The 20,396-nt window shown below is 43.6% G+C and overlaps 2 non-coding genes across 2 annotated transcripts; both read right to left on the reverse strand.

Moving 5' to 3' along the window:
- Nucleotides 1-119: 119 nt before the first annotated feature.
- On the reverse strand, nt 120-225 carry LOC120257155. The gene has a single exon (XR_005535548.1). It is a non-coding gene; the product is annotated as a small nucleolar RNA R71 (small nucleolar RNA).
- A 6,473-nt stretch (nt 226-6,698) lies between these two features.
- On the reverse strand, nt 6,699-6,805 carry LOC120257154. Its single transcript, XR_005535547.1, has one exon. It is a non-coding gene; the product is annotated as a small nucleolar RNA R71 (small nucleolar RNA).
- Nucleotides 6,806-20,396: the final 13,591 nt, after the last annotated feature.

Here is a 20,396-nt window from a genome sequence, read left to right on the forward strand (position 1 = left end):
GGGAAGCGATCAAGTTTTTGAGCAATGGCTACATTCATTACCTAGAGTATCGATCACAACTTGGGAGGAGATGGTAGAAGTTTTCCTTGCCTGATATTTCACTCTTGGAAAATCTATGAAGCCTAGGAATGAAATATCCTCTTTTGTGCAATCAAAATTGGAGTCTCTTTTTGAGATGTGGGATAGGTTCAAGGATGTCTTCCGGAAATGTCCTTAGCATGGGTTCCCCGATTGGATGATTATCCATACTTTTTACAATGGTTTGAACCCAAGCATGAAGCAATTATTTGATACTGCAGCAGGAGGTACCTTAGGTACTAAGACCCCCGAAGAAGGCTAACAGCTCATTGAAGAGATGGCTATCAACAGTTATCAGTGGAACACACGAGATAAGAAGAAGGTAGCTGGACTTCATTAGATAGATACCGTCACATCATTGGCGACCAAGGTTGAGTCTTTGAGCAAGAAGTTAGACACTCTAACTTCTCCTAGATTGGTGGCAGTGATGAGTTACACTGGATGTGGGGGAAGACATGCTTCATCTGATTGCTCGATTGCTATTGGTGGTACAACTTCAGTGGAACAGGTAGATTTTGTAGGAAATGCAATGAGGGGTCAAGGAAATCCGTATAGCAATACCTACAATCCGGGGTGGAGGAATCATCCTAACCTTTCTTGGAGTAATCAAGGGAAACAGAAGGCTATGGCACCACCGGGTTTACAACAACAACAACAATCCCCGAATATAGAAAACATCGTTTCAGGGTTAGAGAACCAGATGATTGATTTGGATAAGGGACTAACCAAGTTCATTCAATCATCGGATACCAGATTTCAGTCGGTTGAAGCCACACTTCTCAACCACAATGCATTATTGCATAACCTGGAGAACCAAGTGGGACAAATTGTGAAGTCACTAACAACACCCCTTTGCGTGTTGACCACAAGTGTACGGGTTTGTCGTTGTAATAATACCCAGGTGAGTGGATTATCTTATCCACATGGAAAAGTGATCAGAAACACAAAGATTGCTATCTAACTAAAGTGAAGATGAATCAATAGTGGTGTGAACAAGAATCAATGAAAATAGAAATAAGAAAGGGAAAAAAGAGCGCAAGTAAATGATAGGAGAGATAATCAACAGAAAATGAGGTACCCGGACATTGCTCACCCTGGGACTAGTGCTTCAAGTACAAAACCAATCATTATGTCTATTAATTGATGTATAATGAGTCCTGGAAATCCTAAATCACACGGTCCCAAACCTAAGGTCAATCGTGACTAACCCTACACTATGGCCCGGTGAAGAAATCGCTCAGTCTCAATGCCTCACACTATGCAAGGTTGCATAAAGCTCTAAGGACTCCAAGTGATAAACCCTATTCCTATATATAGATCTAACCCTTTGGTCTAGGTGAAAGACCCCTAGTCACAATTAAGCCCCAGATACTAAGGATTACTTCAATGCTTCACTCTGCTGCTTGTACAACTAAGCCTCAGTAGAGTTTGTCTCTTAGCACTTCACTCTATAGTGACCTCAAGGAACTTTTGGAACATGGAGGTAGGATAAATCATACCAGAGAGGAAAGGTGATGGCCTTGATGGAGAGCTTCGATGTCTTGAAGGACCCACTCCAAAGCTAGGTTCACCGGTGGCTTCCTTGATGCTATGATGGAGGAGGAATTGATCAAAGTTGGTGACAAAGCGTCTCCAAAGCCGCAAAGACCTCCTCTCCAAACCATAGCCATCTCACCCCTCAAGGACCGCACAAAAGATGAGAAAGATTGGGGGCAGAACGGCTATTTATAAGCTCCAAATCGCATCTGTCACGTGCCCCTACGCGCCCATGTGGATTTTCCACACGCCCGCGTGGGTTGCAGGAATTTCCACGCGGTCGTGTGAACAGTAACTTTGCTACAGTATGCTATAGTAACCGGGTACATAATCGGGTACATTATCTTGTGGTAGGCTATAAGACTTTTCTTCATCAACGTGTCTTTGAGAGGTCTTGAAATCTTCACAAGGAGAAGGAATTTGAGAATGTGACTGCCTTCGTGCCTTTCCAAATAGTGAATTAACTTGACTTTGCTTGGAAGTTGGCACACATCCTCACGTTCGTGAATTCCTCTTATGTCTTGCTCGTTGAATTGCACAAGAACTCCAAACCTTGTGTCTTTATATCCTATCTTTGCTCCCTTTTACTCCTTTATGGTATCTACAACCTATATGCATAAAAGAACACCCAATACACGATATGAGACATAAACCATACATAAAATGATGCTCAATGCATGTAAAACACGTATAAAAACATGTTCACTAAAGCACTTATCAAAAGGGGACACTCTGCTACATCTCGACTCACCCTCTCAACCCTCTCCAATGTAGCATTGTCTAACCCTCATGGTGTGTCACTCAACCACAAAGGATACCAAGATGGATTCTCAACCCTAGTGTCACTCTAAGGGAAAATCAACTCAATAAGAATTCAAGATTGGAACTCAATTAAAGACATCAATTAAAGAAAGCATAATGAAAGGTCAATGAAACAATAGTATCCTAGGGTTTACAAGTCCAAGTACCCTCTAGGGTTTAACTCTCCATGGAGCACAATACAATCAATAATGAAATCAAAAGTAAAGATATGCAATCCATGAATAAAACCCCCTCAGTGTTCATGCTGATGGTCTTGTGGAGTGGTCGTGTCTTCTCTAAAGGTTCCTTTGTCAAGCCTAGGGCACGCCTCTCTAAATCGGTGCTGATGAAAACTCCCCCAATAACTCTCTTATAAAGGAACGCTGTCTCGAAGGCAGTAAAACCTCTCCAAAGAGCTAGCCAAAGCCTCTCCAAACCCTAGCCGTGGGTGCCTCCAAAGATGGTGAAAATATGGAGAAAGGATGGAAAAAAGGATCCCCCAATCGGTATAAGTCACGGCTTTATATAGAGCTGGAATCGGGAATCCACACGGGTGTGTGGAATTTCCACACGCCCTTGTGAATCTATAGGAATCTGATTTTCTGTGGTCTGTGAATAATAATTGCTACAGTAAATTGCTACCACGATTTGCTACATTAACCTGCTATAGTACTCCACCAAAAACACTCCCGTATCCACACTTTTCATCGAGGCAACATAAACGGGCACACGTCTATGCCGTAGATCGCGTTGCTTTTTCAAACAGGGATAGCATTGATGAAGGTCTTGCTAGCATTGCACAAGTCAGAATATGCAAATGTGACTGCCTTTGTGCCCCTCCAAACCATGTAATTTCTTGAGCACATGGAGGTTGGCACACATTCATGTATCTTCGAGCACAACTTGGATTTTCACGTTTATTTACTCCAAGATCTCATCAACAAAGTGCAATCGCAATCTACTTTGGCTTCCTTCCTCTATATTTGTCTCCATAGCCCTACATGCACAAAAGTAAAACATATACACATATATTAGTGCTACAATCTGATAAAAGTAATGCTCATTGTAAGAAAAGAATACTTCATATTACTAATACACAAGTACTTATCAAACTGCCCCACACTTAAGCTTTTGCTTGTCCTCAAGCAAAAATAAAACATTAAAGCCTAGAAGAAGGAAATATTGAAAGTTCTTAGCCTTAGGTTCACCAAAGAATGCAAGGAGAGCATTCTACAAGTAAGGGGAATTTCAACACCAAATACAAAAAATCATTGCTCTAGCTGAAAACTCGAATAAAAAACGACAACAAACCAAAAATCATTTGTGTGTAAACTCATTCAAGTCGACCCAACTTATACTCCTCAAAGTTCTAAGTATAAGGGACTCATTTATCTACAAAACACCACAAAACGAAGTGATTGTAGTAGCTTCACACATCCTCTAAGGTAGTCCTTTCCAAAGCAGCCGCTAAGGTGGCTTTCACACTTTCGAGGTGGTAGATCTTTCTACCGGGGTAGTAGCTTTCACTCATCCTATGAGATAGCTCTTTCTCTCATTAGGTCATAACTAGTATCCGACCTATGAGAGTAGCTTCATACTTCATAGGCGGTAGCTCTTTCCACCCCCAATGTATTACCAACAAGTAAATAATTTTTTCTTTTCCTTTTTTCAGTAAAAGTAACACAATAAACAAAACTAATTAGTCCCTTAAACATCAAACTTGAGTTCTCAAAAGAGTTTAATGAGAACATTCAATGTTAAAAATTCTCCTAAACTTAAGAATATAACCATTGCAACTAAGGTGAATGATAAGTGCTTGTGCGATATGAATGCGAAACGTTAATTCCTTATGTTGAGCATTACTTTTCTCAGGTTTTTACATTAATATGTGTGTTTTTATGTTACTTTTATGGAGGTATGGTTGAGAGGCTGAGTATGAAGGAAATAGGCCAATGTGGATCATAATGCACCCATTTTGGAAGAGATCTTGCTAAGGTTCAAACGCGAAGACATAGGACAGGTGTGAGATGCTAGAGCGTGTGCCAACCTCCTCGTATTCGAGTGAGTACATCCATTTGGAGGGGCACAAAGGTAGTCACACTCAAGCATTCCGTGTTATGCATACAAGAACAGGAGCTCCACCAACATATATATCATTGAAGAAGCAAGTGATTCACGACGTGAACGTGTGCCCGTTTGTCTTACCCCGATGAAAGTATGGAATTGGCAAGTACTGTAGCAGCACTGTTCACAGTCGGCCGAGAAACCAGAGAAACAGAGAATCCACACGGGCATGTGGAAATTATCCACGCCAGTGTGGAAATTACGCACGGGCGCGTGTATCATCCACGCCCGTGGAGTTGCCCCGATTCAGCCCTGATTTTGGTATTCTTTTCTCCATCTTTTCCCCAACTTGCAAGAGGGCTTCGGCTAGGGTTTCGAGGGGTATTGGCCAAGGTTTTGGAGAGGTTCTATGGCTCTGACATCATGATTCCATTAGGAAGAAGGTTGGTAGGGGAGCTTCGATCGAGGCGTATCCTATACCAGACGAAGGAATCCTTGGACGACGAGTAGAGGACTTTCAACAAGACCATCGACACGACCATCGAGGGGGTTTCTTTATGGATTCATTACTTTTACATTCGATTTCTTTGATTGTACTTAGCTCCATGGAGAGCTAAACCCCTAGTGGGTACTTGGGTGATTGTGAACCCTAGGATGTATTCGCTTCATTGAACTTCTTTATTATGCTTTCAATAAATTGATGTTTATTGTGAGTTCCAACCTTGAATGCTTGATTGTATGAACATTTCCCCTAGAGTGACACTAGGGTTGAGAGTTCTTGTTGGTAACCTTGTGAGTGAGTGACACACCACGAGCGTTAGACAAAGCTAGGTTGGAGAGGGTTGAGAGGGTGAGTCGAGAAGTACAGGAGCGTCCCCTTTCCCCTCCGACGTGATAGATTCTACCTCCGTTCCTTGAGTTCTTTGCGGCTATAATAGAGTGAATGGTCTAAGGGATGAACCTTCGCTGGGGCCTAGTTGTGCGTGCAATGGAGTGAAGCGTTGAGGGGATCTTAGTATCTAGGGCTTAATTGTGGCTAGGGACATTCCGCCTGGACCAAAGGGTTAGGTCTAAATCTAGGAAGAGATTTATCACTTGGAATCCCTAGAGCTCATTGCAACTCTATGTGAGTGCGAGGTGTTGAGATTGTTCGATTTGTCTTCTGGGACATGTATAGAGTTAGGCATAGTTGACCTTAGATTTGGGACTATGTATGTAAGGATTTCAATGACTCACCATTGCATTGATTAGGAAGCATAATAGAGAGTTCTTTCACTTGAAGCGATTATCCTAGGTGAAGCATCATCCGAGTACCCCATCTTTATCGATTGCCTTGCCTCCTCCTTACTTTTGCTCTCTTACTTGTTGCTTTTAATTTCTGAGAATTGAATCATTACCACACTTATCATTGTTGATACTCCACATAGCTAAGAATCGAATTAAGTGTGTTTACTCCCTACTCCATGTGGATTCGACCCCGCTCACCCAGGATTATTACTTCGACAAACCCGTGCACTTGCGGGATATACGCAAGGTGACCTTGTCATGTTTTTGGCGCCGTTGCCGGGGAGCTAGGCGTTTAGAGATACTTTGCACTTTGTTTTCTTAGCTATTTCACCACACAGTCTAATTTATATCTTCTTATTCTATCATCGTTCTCATTTTCTTTTTCTTTATTTTTGGTGCAGCTCCATGTTATGACCCGAGGGAATCCATCAATATTGATTGAAGGAGACCCTGAGCTTGAACGTACACTTTGAAGGAAAGGGAAAGAACCTGTACAAGAACAGCCTAATCCAGCTAATTTGGAAGTAGAAGGATCTGAAAACATGGCAGAACAAAATGAGCAACAACGAACACTATCCTATTATGCCAGACCTTCAGTGTTGGGGACACAATCGAGTATTATGCGCCCCCCAATTAAAGCTCAAAACTTCGAACTAAAGCCGGCATTCATCCATATACTGCAGCAGTCCGCACAATTCAACGGTTTGGCCGATGAGGATCCAAACAATCACATAGAGAGCTTGCTCGAGGTGTGTGACATGCTGAAGATAAATGGTGTGACGGATGATGCCATCAAGTTGAGAGCCTTCCCATTTTCCTTAAAGGGGAGAGCGAAGCAGTGGCTACACTCATTACCTAGAGCATCAATCAGTACATGGGAGGAGATGGTAGAAGCTTTTCTAGCCCATTATTTCCCTCTCGGAAAATCAGCAAAGCTTACGAATGAGATCTCATCCTTTATGCAGTTAGAATTGGAGTCTCTATTTGAGACATGAGAAAGGTTCAAGGAACTCCTGCGAAAGTGTCCGCAACACGGATTCCCGTAATGGATGATTGTTTAAACCTTCTACAATGGTTTGAACCCGAGTACAAGGCAACTCTTGGATGCGGCGGCAGGAGGTACCTTAGGTAGCAAGACCCCCGACGAGGCTCGTCAATTGATTGAGGAAATGGGGTTAAATAGCTACCAGTGGAACGCTAGGGAGAAGAAAAAGGTGGCCGGTCTCCATGAAATTGATGTGGTAACTTCATTGGCGGCCCAAGTGGAGAGTTTGAGTAAGAAGCTAGATCTTATAACTTCGAATAGAGTTGTGGCCGTGACAAATTGCACCGGTTGTGGTGGAGGACATGCTCCCTCTGATTGCCCAATCGTCATAGGTAATGTTTCTTCAGTTGAGAATGTTAATTTTGTAGGTAATGGCATGAGACCTCAAGGGAATCCATACAGCAACACCTACAATTCAGGTTGGAAGAATCATCCTAACTTTTCATGGAGTAATCAAGGACCACAAAAGACCATGGGGCAATCGGGGTTCCAACAACAACAACAAGCCCCTCAAGTGGAAAACAGAATTTCAGGCTTGGAAACACGAATGACGGATTTGGAGAAGAACTTGGCTAGATTTGTTCAATCGGCAAATACAAGGTTTGAATCAGTCGAGGCTACACTTCGCAATCACACCGCCTCCTTGCACAACCTTGAAAATCAAGTGGGGCAAATTGCGAAATCTCTTTCCGAAAGGCCACATGGAAGTTTACCAAGCAACACGGAAACCAACCCTAGAGAACATGTGAAGGTGATCACTTTAAGAAGTGGTCGTGAGGTTGAAGGGAGGCTTCCGAGTGAGATACCGAAAGAACATGCACCCGAGGTTATAGAGGTTGAGGAGGGAGCAAACAAAGAGAAAGAGGTGGCACCCCAACCTTTCAAGCCAAGAATCCCTTATCCCTCTAGATTGAAGAATGACAAAGGGGATGAACAGTATAAAAAGTTCCTGAGTTTGTTCAAGCAACTCCACATCAACATTCCTTTTGTTGAGGCTTTGGCTCAAATGCCTAAGTATGCGAAGTTCCTGAAAGACCTCTTGACCAACAAGAGGAAATTGGAGGAGAGTGCTTCAGTGGTGCTTGATGCTTCATGCTCGGCGGTGTTGCAAAAGAACATGCCGAATAAGAAGAAGGACCCGGGAAGCTTCATTATTCCGTGTAACATCGGCAACTTAGGTGAGGAAATGGCATTGGCGGATTCAGGGGCAAGTATCAACGTCATGCCATATACTTTCTTCCAAAAGCTAGTCTTGGGTGAGCCTAGGCCTACTTGGATGACTTTACAATTGGTGGACCGAATGGTACGACATCCGAGAGGCATCATTGAATACGTGCTTGTCAAGGTGAACAAATACATTTTTCCGGTTGACTTTGTAGTGCTAGATGTCGATGAGGATGCAGATGTACACTTGATACTTGGGAGACCGTTCTTGCGGACTTCCAAAGCATTGATTGACATGGACGGCGGAGAGCTCACATTGAGAGTGGGAGACGATAAGCTCACTTACCGCCTTGCTGAAGCCATGCGGCATTCTCTCAATTTTGATGACACTTTGTATTTTCTAGACACTACTGATGAGATTGTTGATGAATATATACAGGAAATGTTCAACCCGGATCCATATGAAGGTTTGTTCGACCAAGAGGAGAGCAATGAAGAGGTAATGATGCTTGGTTCGAATGGAGAGGAAACATTTACCCCGGGGATCTTGAAGAAGGTGCTCCTGAAAATGAAGAGGGCTAGGAGACGCCACCAAAAACGCCCCAAGACTGTTTGAGACATACATGAGCCAAGGAAGTTGGACGAATGATTTCTAGGTGGTCCGAAGCCCGATAGTACACCCTCTACCCTCAAGAGGCTTTGCTCATCATGCTTTCAAGTTATGGGTAAGAGGGCAACCTTCATTCATGAACCTCTGTGAGGAAAGAAAGATACGTCAAGCTTAGTGACGTTAAACAAGCGCTTCTTGGGAGGCAACCCAAGTGTTTACTGTTTTCGTACCTTTTAGTTTAGTTTGTTTGCATGAATAAATTGTTAAGTGTTGGTGTTTCAATTGTTGAGTGCTTGTGCTGCGATTTTATTGTGGGTTTTTAAAAGAATTCATTGTGTGTTTTGTTGCGAATTGGCGAAGTTTGGTCATTTGAGTTCTATTTTTGTGTTTTTTTATCCGTAAATTTTTGCATAATAGGGTAGGCTCTGAGTATGTAGACATGTTCAGACTAGTTCTACAGAGCCTGCAGGTTTTTCTAAGTCATCCAGAGAAAACACACGGGCGTGTGGAATTTCCGAACGCCCGTGGATGTGTACTGTGAACTCATCCAGAGAGGGCACAGGGGCGTGCGGCTGTCCCTGTGGACGACCATCCGACTGGCGCACGCCCGTGGGTAATTTCCGCACGGGCGTGTGCCTTCCTGCAGAGTTGGGCAGATTTTCCCGAGAACACACAGGGGCGTGGACTCGCCCCTGTGGGTGACCTTGTGAACCACACACGGGCGTGGGTAATTTCTGCACACCCGTGCGAAACTCTGCAGGTTGCTCCCTCCATCCCGACAAAACACAGGGGCGTGCGGCTACCCCTGTGAATTAGGCTTGTGAATGTCTACGTCCGTGGGGGATTTCCGCACGGGCATGTGGAAGACTTGATATCTTTCTCGGATGTCCAGGGAAGCCACAGGGGCGTGCGTCTACCCCTGTGGGTCTGGCACACGGGCGTGGATATTTTCCGCACGCCCGTGGGAGATCATTCTAAGTCAGTGAGAGTGTTTCCCGAGAGCACATAGGGGCGTGCATACGCCCCTGTGGAGCTTTTGAAGTGAGGCGCACGGGCGTGGGGAATTTCCACACGCCCGTGTGGATGCACAGAACGTCAAAAGTCACGAGTTCTGTTTAAAAGAGGATGATTTCTCGCCCTCCTCACAACTCCTTTTCACTTGAAAACACTCTCACACTACTCTCTGAGTCCATTGCGTTAGTTTAGTGGGATTATAGCGAAGTTTTTCGGCCGGCTCTTCATTTTCTTACTCCTCCTCGTCGGTAAATCCTTTTTCATCATCTTCTTTGTCAATTCATGATTTCTATTGATTAATCTGGTTAATAATGCTTCGTTTCTTCAATTGGAACAATGATTTATGTTTAGAGCGAAGTTAGAGATATTATTGAGTTGTATTTTTGGATTGTTGATGCCTGGCCGTGCGGTTCTCATGCCCCGTGAATCTACATGGGCGTGCAGAAATTCCACACGACCGTGTGGATTTCTGCAGTATTGTTTTATCAACTTGTTTGACTAATTTTGTTTAAATTTGGCAGATCATGGCACCTAGGTCAAAGAAGCAAGCTGATAAGAGGCCACGTGAGTCATCCTCTGAGCCCGAGGGCATGCGATTTGCGATTCCCGAACATCAGGTCCGTTTTGAGCGATTGTCGAGACTCTGTTTCGGACAGACTCGATTTCTGGACGCCACTATACTTCGGGAGCTTCAGCAGGGTGATGAGTTCACCGATGAGATCGAGGATCTAGTTTCAGAAGGCAGTTGGCGGCAGTTGCTGTCTATTAGAGAGCCAGCAATCCGAGAGTTTACACTAGAGGTGCTCTCCTCGTTCGAGCTTGATAGAGCGTATGCGAGCTTCGACAGTTTGGGCACCATTCAGTTCAGAGTATTTGGACGCCACCATAGCTTGAGCATTACATAGTTTTCCGTACTACTTGGCCTATATGAGGAGGCATTCACAGCTACAGAGGAGTATGCACAGTTGCCTACTGATTATCCTGGAACCTTGACCCCGCAGAGAGCTTACAGAGTGCTATGTGGTCAAGGTCAGTACGAGCCGGGGGTGTCCAAGGCCACGTGCCTTTCTCGACCTGCATACAGATATTTGCACGCCATCATGAGTATGTCGGTGAATGGTCGTGGTGACAGTACTGGTGTCTTGAGCCGTCAGGAGATTCTGTACTTGTACTCGATGGTAGAGCGCGTACCGATGCACTTAGGGCACATCCTGGCTGATTACATCAGACATCAGGGACAGTATGCTAGACTGGGAGCGATCTTCTCAGGCCCTTACATTACGAGATTAGTGCTGGGCATGGGTCTCTTGGATTCAATTCGCGGGGCCGAGAAGATGAGTGTACCCGCTCCCCTGGGTCTAGAGACGATGCGGTTGATGGGCATGGTCCGCAGGGTTCAGACAGGGGTTTTTGCTTTAGTCCTACCAGCCCTAGAGATAGCTGAGGATGAAGGTGATGAAGCCGGAGCATCTTAGCCCGCCCCCGAGCCTCAGCCAATATCAATGGAGACCGAGGCACCTCCAGCAGCCGAGGAACCACCCCCAGTGCGTATGTTTTTACCTTCTCGAGCCAATGATCGCTTTGAGAGGCTCGAGAATGCTATAGGAATGGTCTGAGCCGAGGTTGTCGAGATTAGGGCTACGCAGGCTACTCAGTACACAGAGTTCATGGCACGTTTTCACATATTACAGCAGATCCTAGAGCGAGACGTTGCCTCATCATTTGTCCTGCAGCCGAGGACTCTTCAGGCCCCCTCAGTTTCTCCAACACCTCCCTCCTCGACCCCAGCACCGGAGGACCCACTATATGCTTCCACTTCAGTAGCAGCAGCAACGGAGCCGGAGAGCGACTCCAACACTTGACCTTTCTTTTACTTTCATGCATTTTACTTTATCTTATTTTCTTGTTCTTAGACTTGTTCACTCAGAAAGGATTTTCCTTCTGAGCTTATGTTATTATGCATTATCGAGTTGTATTCATTGCTTCATCTTTTATACACTCGAGTTATTTTTGTTTTTCTTGAGCTTCACTGAACCCCCTCGTGTATGCGTGCAGATTGTCTTGTCTTCCTGGAAATTGAGACTTAGTCATGGGCACGGTTAAAGTGCTTTGGCACTTGACCGTGTGAGCTTCACAACCCGTTGGAACACTACTCCCATGGAATTTGCTTCATCAAACGCAACACTAGGAGTCAGGGGAGTATTGTTTTGATTACTTCTCCCACATCTATTTTTGAATGATATATTTTGAGTGAGCTTGGATGAGTACATTGAGGACAATGTACAACTTAAGTGTGGGTTGGGGGGGTGGGAGTTTCATAGTGCACACATCTTTTCTATTGTTCTTGATTGTTATATGCTCACATAGCCAATGGCGGTTCACCTTAGTTGCAATGTTTGTATTCTTAAGTCTAGGAGAATTGTTAACATTGAATGTTTTCATGCTCTAGTTCTTGCTTGAATTTTTAGGAATTTTTGCCCGATTTACACTTAGTGCACCACTCACTCTTTGAACTCTATTGGAAACTCATGTTTGATGTTAAAGGGACTAGTTAGGTTTACTTCCTTTGCTAAATTGAAAAAAAAAATTGTAAAATGAAAAGAAGGAACAAAATAGTTTTATTGTTTATTTTTGTTCGTTGGGTGGAAAGAGCTACCACCTATGAAGTATGAAGCTACTCTTACAAGTCGGATACTAGTTATGCCCTAATGAGAGAAAGAGCTATCTCATAGGACGAGTGAAAGCTACCACTCGGGTGGAAAGAGCTACCACCTCGAAAGTGTGAAAGCCACCTTAGTGGCCGCTTTGGAAAAGGCTACCTTAAAGGATGTGTGAAGCTACTACCATTGTTTAAAATTTTTATCACTTTTGTAGATAAATAAGTCCCTTGTACTTAGAACTTTGAGGAGTATAACTTGGGTTGTTTTGAGTGAGTTCACACACTTACACGAAATTCGGGTTTGTTGTCCTTTTTGATTCAAGTTTTTTTAGCTAGAGAATTGATTTTTTTCGTATTTAGTGTTGAAATTTTTCCTTACTTGTAGAATGCTATCTTTGTATACTTTGGTGAACCTAAGGCCAAGAACTTTTAATATTTTCTTCATTGATGCACAGAATGTTTAATTTTTGCTTAAGAACAAGCAAAAGCTTAAGTGTGGGGGTTGATAAGTGCTTGTGCGATATGAATGCGAAGCGTTCATTCCTTATGTTGAGCATTACGCTTTCTCGGGGTTTTTTTACATTAATATGTGTGTTTTTATGTTACTTTTATGCAGGTATGGTTGAGAGGCTGAGTATGAAGGAAATAGTCCAATGTGGATCATAATGCACCCATTTTGGAGGAGATCTTGCTAAGGTTCCAACGCGAAGATGACACGCGTCCGAATATGCGTGTAGACCGCAAGTGCACGGGTGTTGAAGTAATAATTACCCCGGTGAGTGGGTAGTCGAATCCACAGGGAACATGGCTACTAGTACTAACTTCTTCTCTGCTTTCTAACCTAATGATAAATGGAAAGGTGTGGTGATCTAATGTGCGAAGAAATGAATCATCGGAGACAAATATGCAAGGGTTAAATGGATGGAGATCTCAATCAAGAAAAGTGGGGTATTCGGGCAATGCTCCCCCTAGGATTCAGGTATTAGGTATCGAATAAGCAAAGTGTTTCTATGATGAGTAAGTTAAGTCGTGGAAATCCAAATATAATCGGATCCGGCCTCCCGATCACCGATACTAGTCCCCTCACGAGGTCCCGGGTGGAGAAATCGCTCAATCTCAACACCTCACACCACATATGACTTCAAAGCACTCTAGGGATTCCAAGAGGTGTATCCAATTCCTAAAGATTGATCCAACCCTAATTCCCGGCGAAGGATCCTTACCCCCTACAAGGTCCCGGCGGAGAAATCTCTCAATCTCACGCCTCACACCAAATATGGTTGCATAGAGCCTAAGGAACGGAGATAGAATACACTCAATCGGAAGGGAGAGGGACACTCCACTATCTCATGACTCACCCTCTCAACCCTCTTTAACCTTGAAGTTCTAACTCTAATGGAGACCTCTCTCACATCAAAGTAACAAATCATGCAAATCCAATCAACCACAAGGATTAATTAAACAAGCAAGCAATGAGAATACAAGATTAAAACTTAATCAAACTCGGATTAAATAGAAACACTAAGCAAATCCACAAAAGATGAGAATCCTAGGGTTCACAATCCCAAATACCCTCTAGGGTTTTAGCTCTCCATGGAGCAACATACAAAACACACCATCAATGAATGAAAGTACATTAAAACCATAGAAATAAAGCCTCTTATATATGAACTGATGGCCTTGATGGAGAGCTTCGACGTCTTGAAGGACCCACTCCGAAGCTAGGTTCACCGATGGCTTCCTTGATGCTATAACGGAGGAGGAATCGATCAAAGTTGGTGATGAAGCGCCTCCAAAGCCGCAAAGATCTCCTCTCCAAACCCTAGCCGTCTCACCCCTCAAGAGTTGCACAAAAGATGAGAAAAAATAGGGCAAAACGGCTATTTATAGGCCTTAGATCGCGCCTGTCATGTGCCCTCACGCGCCCGTGTGGATTTTCCACGTGGCCGCGTGGGCTGTAGAAATTTTCACGCGGGTGCGTGGAATTTCCACGCGGGCGTGAGCGATGAATCTCGATACAAGATTACTACTACGATTTTTTTGCTACAGTACTTTTTCACAAAACGCGGTCCAATCACTCTTCTCTTGAGGCCACATGTCCCGGGCACACGTCCATGTGGTAGGCTATAAAACTTTTTCTTCATCGATGTATCTTTGAGAGCTCTTGCAATCTTCACAAAGAGAAGAAACATGAAGATGTGGCTGCCTTTGTGCCCTTCCAACTAGTGAATTGACTTGAATCTTCTTGGAAGTTGGCACACATCTCTACGTTTATAAACTCCTCTCGTGTCTTGGTCCTTGAATTGAACAAGAACTCCCTACATTATGTCTTTATAGCCCATCTTTGCTTCCTTTTTACTCTTCAAGGCATTCACAACCTATATGCATAAAAAGAACACCAAATACACAATATGAGACATAAACCATAGTAAAAAAATGATGCTCAATGCATGTAAAACATATAAAAAAAATATGTCTACTCAACCATTTATCGGAAGACATAGGGACGGTGTGAGATGCTAGAGCGTGTGCCAACCTCCTCGCATTCGAGTGAGTACATCCATTTGGAGGGGCACAAAGGTAGTCACACTCGAGCATTCCGTCTTATGCATACAAGAACAGGAGCTCCACCAACATATATATCATTGAAGAAGCAAGTGATTCACGACGTGAACGTGTGCCCGTTTGTGTTACCCCGATGAAAGTATGGAATTGGGAAGTTATTTAGGTCGAAGACTGTAGCAGAGCACCGCAGCAACACTCGTAGCAAAGCACTATTTACGACCGGTCGAGAAACCAGAGAACAGAGAATCCACACGGGCGCAGTGGAAATTATCCACGCCCTGTGTGGAAATTCCGCGACGTAGGCGTGTATCGCCCACGCCCGTGGAGTTACCCGATTCCACCTCTATTTAAAAGCCGATTCAGTCTCGATTTTGGTATTCTTTTTCTCCATCTTTTTCCCCAACTTGCAAGAGGGCTTTCGGCTAGGGTTTTCGAGGGGTATTGGCCAAGGTTTTTAGAGAGGTTCTACGGCTCCGACATTGTGATTCCATTAGGAAGAAGGTTGGTAGGGGAGCTTCGATCGAGGCGTATCCTATACCGGATAAAGGAATCCTTGGACTGACTAGTAGAGGACTTTCCACAAGACCATCGACTACGACCATCGAGGGGTTTCTTTATGGATTCATTTCTTTTTACATTCAATTTCTTTTGATTGTACTTAGATCCATGGAGAGCTAAACCCCTAGTTGGTACTTGGGTGATTGTGAACCCTAGGATGTACTTGTTTCATTGAACTTCTTTATTATGCTTTCAATAAATTGATGTTTATTGTGAGTTCCAACATTGAATGCTTGATTGTATGAACATTTCCCCTAGAGTGACACTAGGGTTGAGAGTTCTTGTTGGTAACTTTGTGAGTGAGTGACACACCACGAGCGTTAGACAAAGCTAGGTTGGAGAGGGTTGAGAGGGTGAGTCGAGAGGTACAGGAGCATCCCCTTTCCCCTCCAACGTGATAGATTCTACCTCCGTTCCTCGAGTTCTTTGGGCCATAATAGAGTGAATGGTCTAAGGGATGAGCCTCCGCTGGGGCCTAGTTGCGCGTGCAATGGAGTGAAGCGTTGAGATGATCTTAGTATCTAGGGCTTAATTGTGGCTAGGACCTTCCGCCTGGACCAAAGGGTTAGGTCTAAATCTAGGAAGAGATTTATCACTTGAAATCCCTAGAGCTCATTGCAACTCTATGCGAGTGCGAGGTATTGAGATTGTTCTATTTGTCCTCCGGGACATGTATAGAGTTAGGCATAGTTGACCATAGATTTGGGACTATGTATGTAAGGATTTCCATCACTCACCATTGCATTGATTAGGAAGCATAATAGAGAGTTCTTGCACTTGAAGCGATTATCCTAGGTGAAGCATCATCCGAGTACCTCATCTTTATCGATTGCCTTGCCTCCTCCTTACTTTTGCTCTCTTACTTGTTGCTGTTAATTTCTGAGAATAGAATCATTACCACACTTATCATTGTTGATACTCCACATAGCTAAGAATCGAATTAAGTTTCTTTACTCCCTACTCCATGTGGATTTGACCCCGCTCACCCGGGATTATTACTTCGACAAACCCGTACACTTGCGGGATATATGCAAGGGACCTTGTCAGTGAACTGCCATTGGCTATGTGTGCATGCATGTTCAATCAAAACTTATGTAAAGAACATGTGTAATGTGAACTCCCCCAACACTTAAGATGTACATTGCCCTAAATATAAGCATGCAACCACAATAAAAGGTATAACAATAAAAAATGAATGTGGAGATGGGCAATTGAAACAATACTCCCCTGAACTCCTAATGGTGTGTTTGATGAAACTAGATTCCTTGGGAGTTGAGTTCCAACGGGTTATGAAGCACACACGACCATGTGTAAAACACATTGACCGTGTCTATGACTAATGCTCAATTTATATACTCAGAAGACCATCTGTACATATACGCAATGGGGTTCAGTGAAGCTCAACAAAAATAAAACAACTCGAGTATATAAAGATAAAGCAATGAAATACAACTCAAGACAAAAAAAATAAAAGATAAACTCAGAAGGTAGGTCGTTTTTGAGTAATACAAGTCCTGAATATAAAACCAAAATAAAATACGAAAATATAGAGCAATTAAAAGAAAGACGCATCAAGTGTTAGTATCATGCTCGATTGCCTTTGTTGTTGCTGCTAGCGGTGGAGAAATAGGTGGATCGGCTGGCACTGGAATCGGTGATGGTGGTGCTGGAGATGCTTAAGGGGTCCTCGGTCTCATTTCAAAGTGTGATGTCACGTCTCTCTCTAGTAGCTGCTGTAGGATATCGATACGCACCATGACCTCTGTGTGGTTCATGACCTGTGTCACACGAACCTTGGCCAGATCGGCCTGTAATACTCCCACCGCACTCTTGAGCCTTTCAAAGCGATCATGGGCTCGGGGTGGAGAAAAAATGCGCACTAGGGGTGGCTCCTGTGCTGTGGAAGGTACATCTGTCTGCTCTGAGTGTTGCTGCGGCTCGAGCACTGGCCGAGAACCTTCTGGTGTAACTCCCTCGGCCTTAAATGGCTCTGGTGGGGGCATGTTCAAGACATACACCCCATCTCTATATCTCCTGATCATGCCCATCATATGCATGGTCTCCAAGCCGAGGGATGCTGGAACTATTATCTTCTCAGCCACTTTAATCACGTCCAATAGACCCATCCCCATGATGAGTCTAGTAATGTAAGAGCCCGAGAAAATAACTCCAGTCCTAGGGTACTGCCCCTGGTGCCTCAGGTATTCAGCTACAATGTGCCCAGATAGATCGGCTGACTCTACACCATGGAGTGCTAATAAACACCTAAATTTACATATTTTATATGTATTAATCTTGTATTATTTGTGTATATGTTAATGAATTGATGTCCGTTTAAGTATAAATTGGTTATTTCGGTGTTGCAGATCCTAAAAGAGCCGAACGATGCTCAAAAATGCAAATTGGACAAATTCGACACCAAAAACGACATTTTTGGGGTTTCGGCATTGTAGCGGTACTGTAGCAGAGTCACTATTCGTGGTACGGGGCATTCGGCTATGAGCTTCACGGGGTCCATGCCCCCGCATGAGTACCCGTGAGGTTTGTTGGAAATTCAGAACTCTCTTCAATTAGGTCTATAATTAGGAAGAGATTTATCACTTGGAATCCCTAGAGCTCATTGCAACTCTATGCGAGTGCGAGGTGTTGAGATTGTTCGATTTCTCCTCCGGGACATGTATAGAGTTAGGCATAGTTGACCTTAGATTTGGGACTATGTAATTAAAGGATTTTCCCACGACTCACCATTGCATTGATTAGGAAGCATAATAGAGGGTTCTTTCACTTGAAACAATTATCCTAGGTGGAGCATTATCCCGGGTACCCCATCTTTATCGATTGCCTTACCCCCTTCTTTACTTTTTGCTCTCTTTCTTGTTGCTTTTTATTGTTGAGAATTGAATCATTATCACACTCCTTATCATTGATCTTTCACATAGCTAAGAATCGAATTAAGTATTTTTTTATTCCCTACTCCCTCTGGATTCGATACCCGCCCACCCGGGATTATTACTCGACAAACCCGATGCGCTTGTGGGATATACGCAAAGGGGAACTTGTCGATCCTGTGGATGCCGGTGAATCTTTTTGTGAACTTGTGTATTTAGATGTTCTAATTTTGTCTATTGCAATTATTGTGTGTTTGTGATTCATTCTTGGTGCATTTGATGTGTTGCTTACATGAGAACTTTGTAAACCAACTCCCTAGGTTGTACTTGGTAGCGTGACCATCGCCCTTATACTAGACACACCAAGTTTGGAAGGGATTCATGCACGAATACACCATGACCATCGGGTATTTTGTACCTCTCCAAAATTAGGGCTACACCAAGTTGTGTTCCGGCTCTAATTAGAGATTTCTCCCTTGTTAATGCAATCGCTTTGAGGATTTGATCGGGAAGAAATTCGTATCAATACTTATATCGGACTAGGGGTCAATTGCCGTGACCATCGGGTTGATCTAATTTAGGAAATCTCTAGGTCCAAACCTCCAATTGCATGACATTCTTAGCATCCTTTACACTTCAGTATCCCCTAGGGAATCTCACATCCGTGACCATTTCATTCCCCTAATTTTATACCCTTGCCTTGTTTTAGACTCCACTTGTAGTTCTTTGATTTTAATTAATAGATTACCCTTCAAATCTTTCGGCTAGACAATACGCGAAGAGGAAGTAAGGAGGTAGATCCTTGGGCCTGTGAATCGACCCTCTCGTGCTTGCACGAGAGGTATTACTTGACGACTCCGTGCGCTTGCGGATCGTGTATCATGTTTTTGGCGCCGTTGTCGGGGACCCACAAGGAATACTAGGAAAACTTAGAGCTTATTGATTTAGCCATTGTTTCTTTTATTTTGCACATTTGTTTCTTTTTATTTCTTTTTGTATATACATTTCCATTCATTTGAAATTATTTTTCTGCTTTAAATATTTCTCTTTGTTTAACATTTCTTGGTTATTCATTATCCACTATAATCATGGTTGCAGCTAACAGTTGGGGTGACGCTTCTTGTCTGCAGATCCCATACTCGAATTTCCCACTTGAATCTCTAGCGGCATTTGAACTAGAGGGAATGATGAGTACACACATTCTTGATAGTTGGAGATGGTCTGAGCGTTACAATGTGGCTAGAATCATACCCCTGGGAGAACATGACATACAGGACCTATTCACGCATTATATGAAGTCCGACTGCTGTGTTGCCGGTAGTTGAGCTTACTCCACCGACATCCCTCCATCCCCACCCATGAGGAAGAAAGGAACAAGTCCAATTACTCACGTCAGTACTAGTTCGACAAAAATGAAGAGGAAATAGATCTTATGGTGGGAAGTGACTCAGGGTCATCCGGATGTGAGATTCACGTTATGAAAGAGTGCGTGGATAGTGGTAGCTTCACGGAAGATCAGTGTAGAGGGTCTGAGGATATTGATCTCGGGAAGTTTTGGTGATTAAAATCATCAATTGAGGAACCACTGAAATAGAACTAAAGCCGCTCTCAACACCTGAGTATGCATTTTCGGTAGAGGATCAAAACTTCCTATCATCATTGCGCCTCGGATCGACCCCTAAGAAAAATTTGAGAAATTAAAGGAATTAGCCCCTTCCTTCCGTATACACAAGATTTTCATGGAAGATAATCATAGGCCAATGTACTATACCCCGTAGATGGCTGAACCCTAATACGAAGAAGAAGTAGTGCAAGTGAGGTGATCAAACTTCTTGATGCAGCATCATCTTTCCTATCTTTGACAGTGAGTGGGTGAGCCAGTGCAAGTAGTGCCGAAAAAGGTAGGAATAACGCTGGTCACTAATGAAAAAGAATGAATTAGTCCCCATTAGAACGGTCACAGATGGCGGGTGTGCATAGACTATAGAAAACTCAATGATGGTACTAGAAAAGATCATTTCCCTCTACCTTTCATTGACCAAATGCTTGAACGACTAGCGGGCACTCATATTACCTGCTTTCTTGGATGGTCTCTCCTCGGTACTTTCAAATCCCCATCTCCCCTGA

Source organism: Dioscorea cayenensis, unplaced genomic scaffold (assembly GCF_009730915.1).
Source record: "Dioscorea cayenensis subsp. rotundata cultivar TDr96_F1 unplaced genomic scaffold, TDr96_F1_v2_PseudoChromosome.rev07_lg8_w22 25.fasta BLBR01001915.1, whole genome shotgun sequence".
In the NCBI taxonomy this organism is placed as follows: domain Eukaryota; kingdom Viridiplantae; phylum Streptophyta; class Magnoliopsida; order Dioscoreales; family Dioscoreaceae; genus Dioscorea; species Dioscorea cayenensis.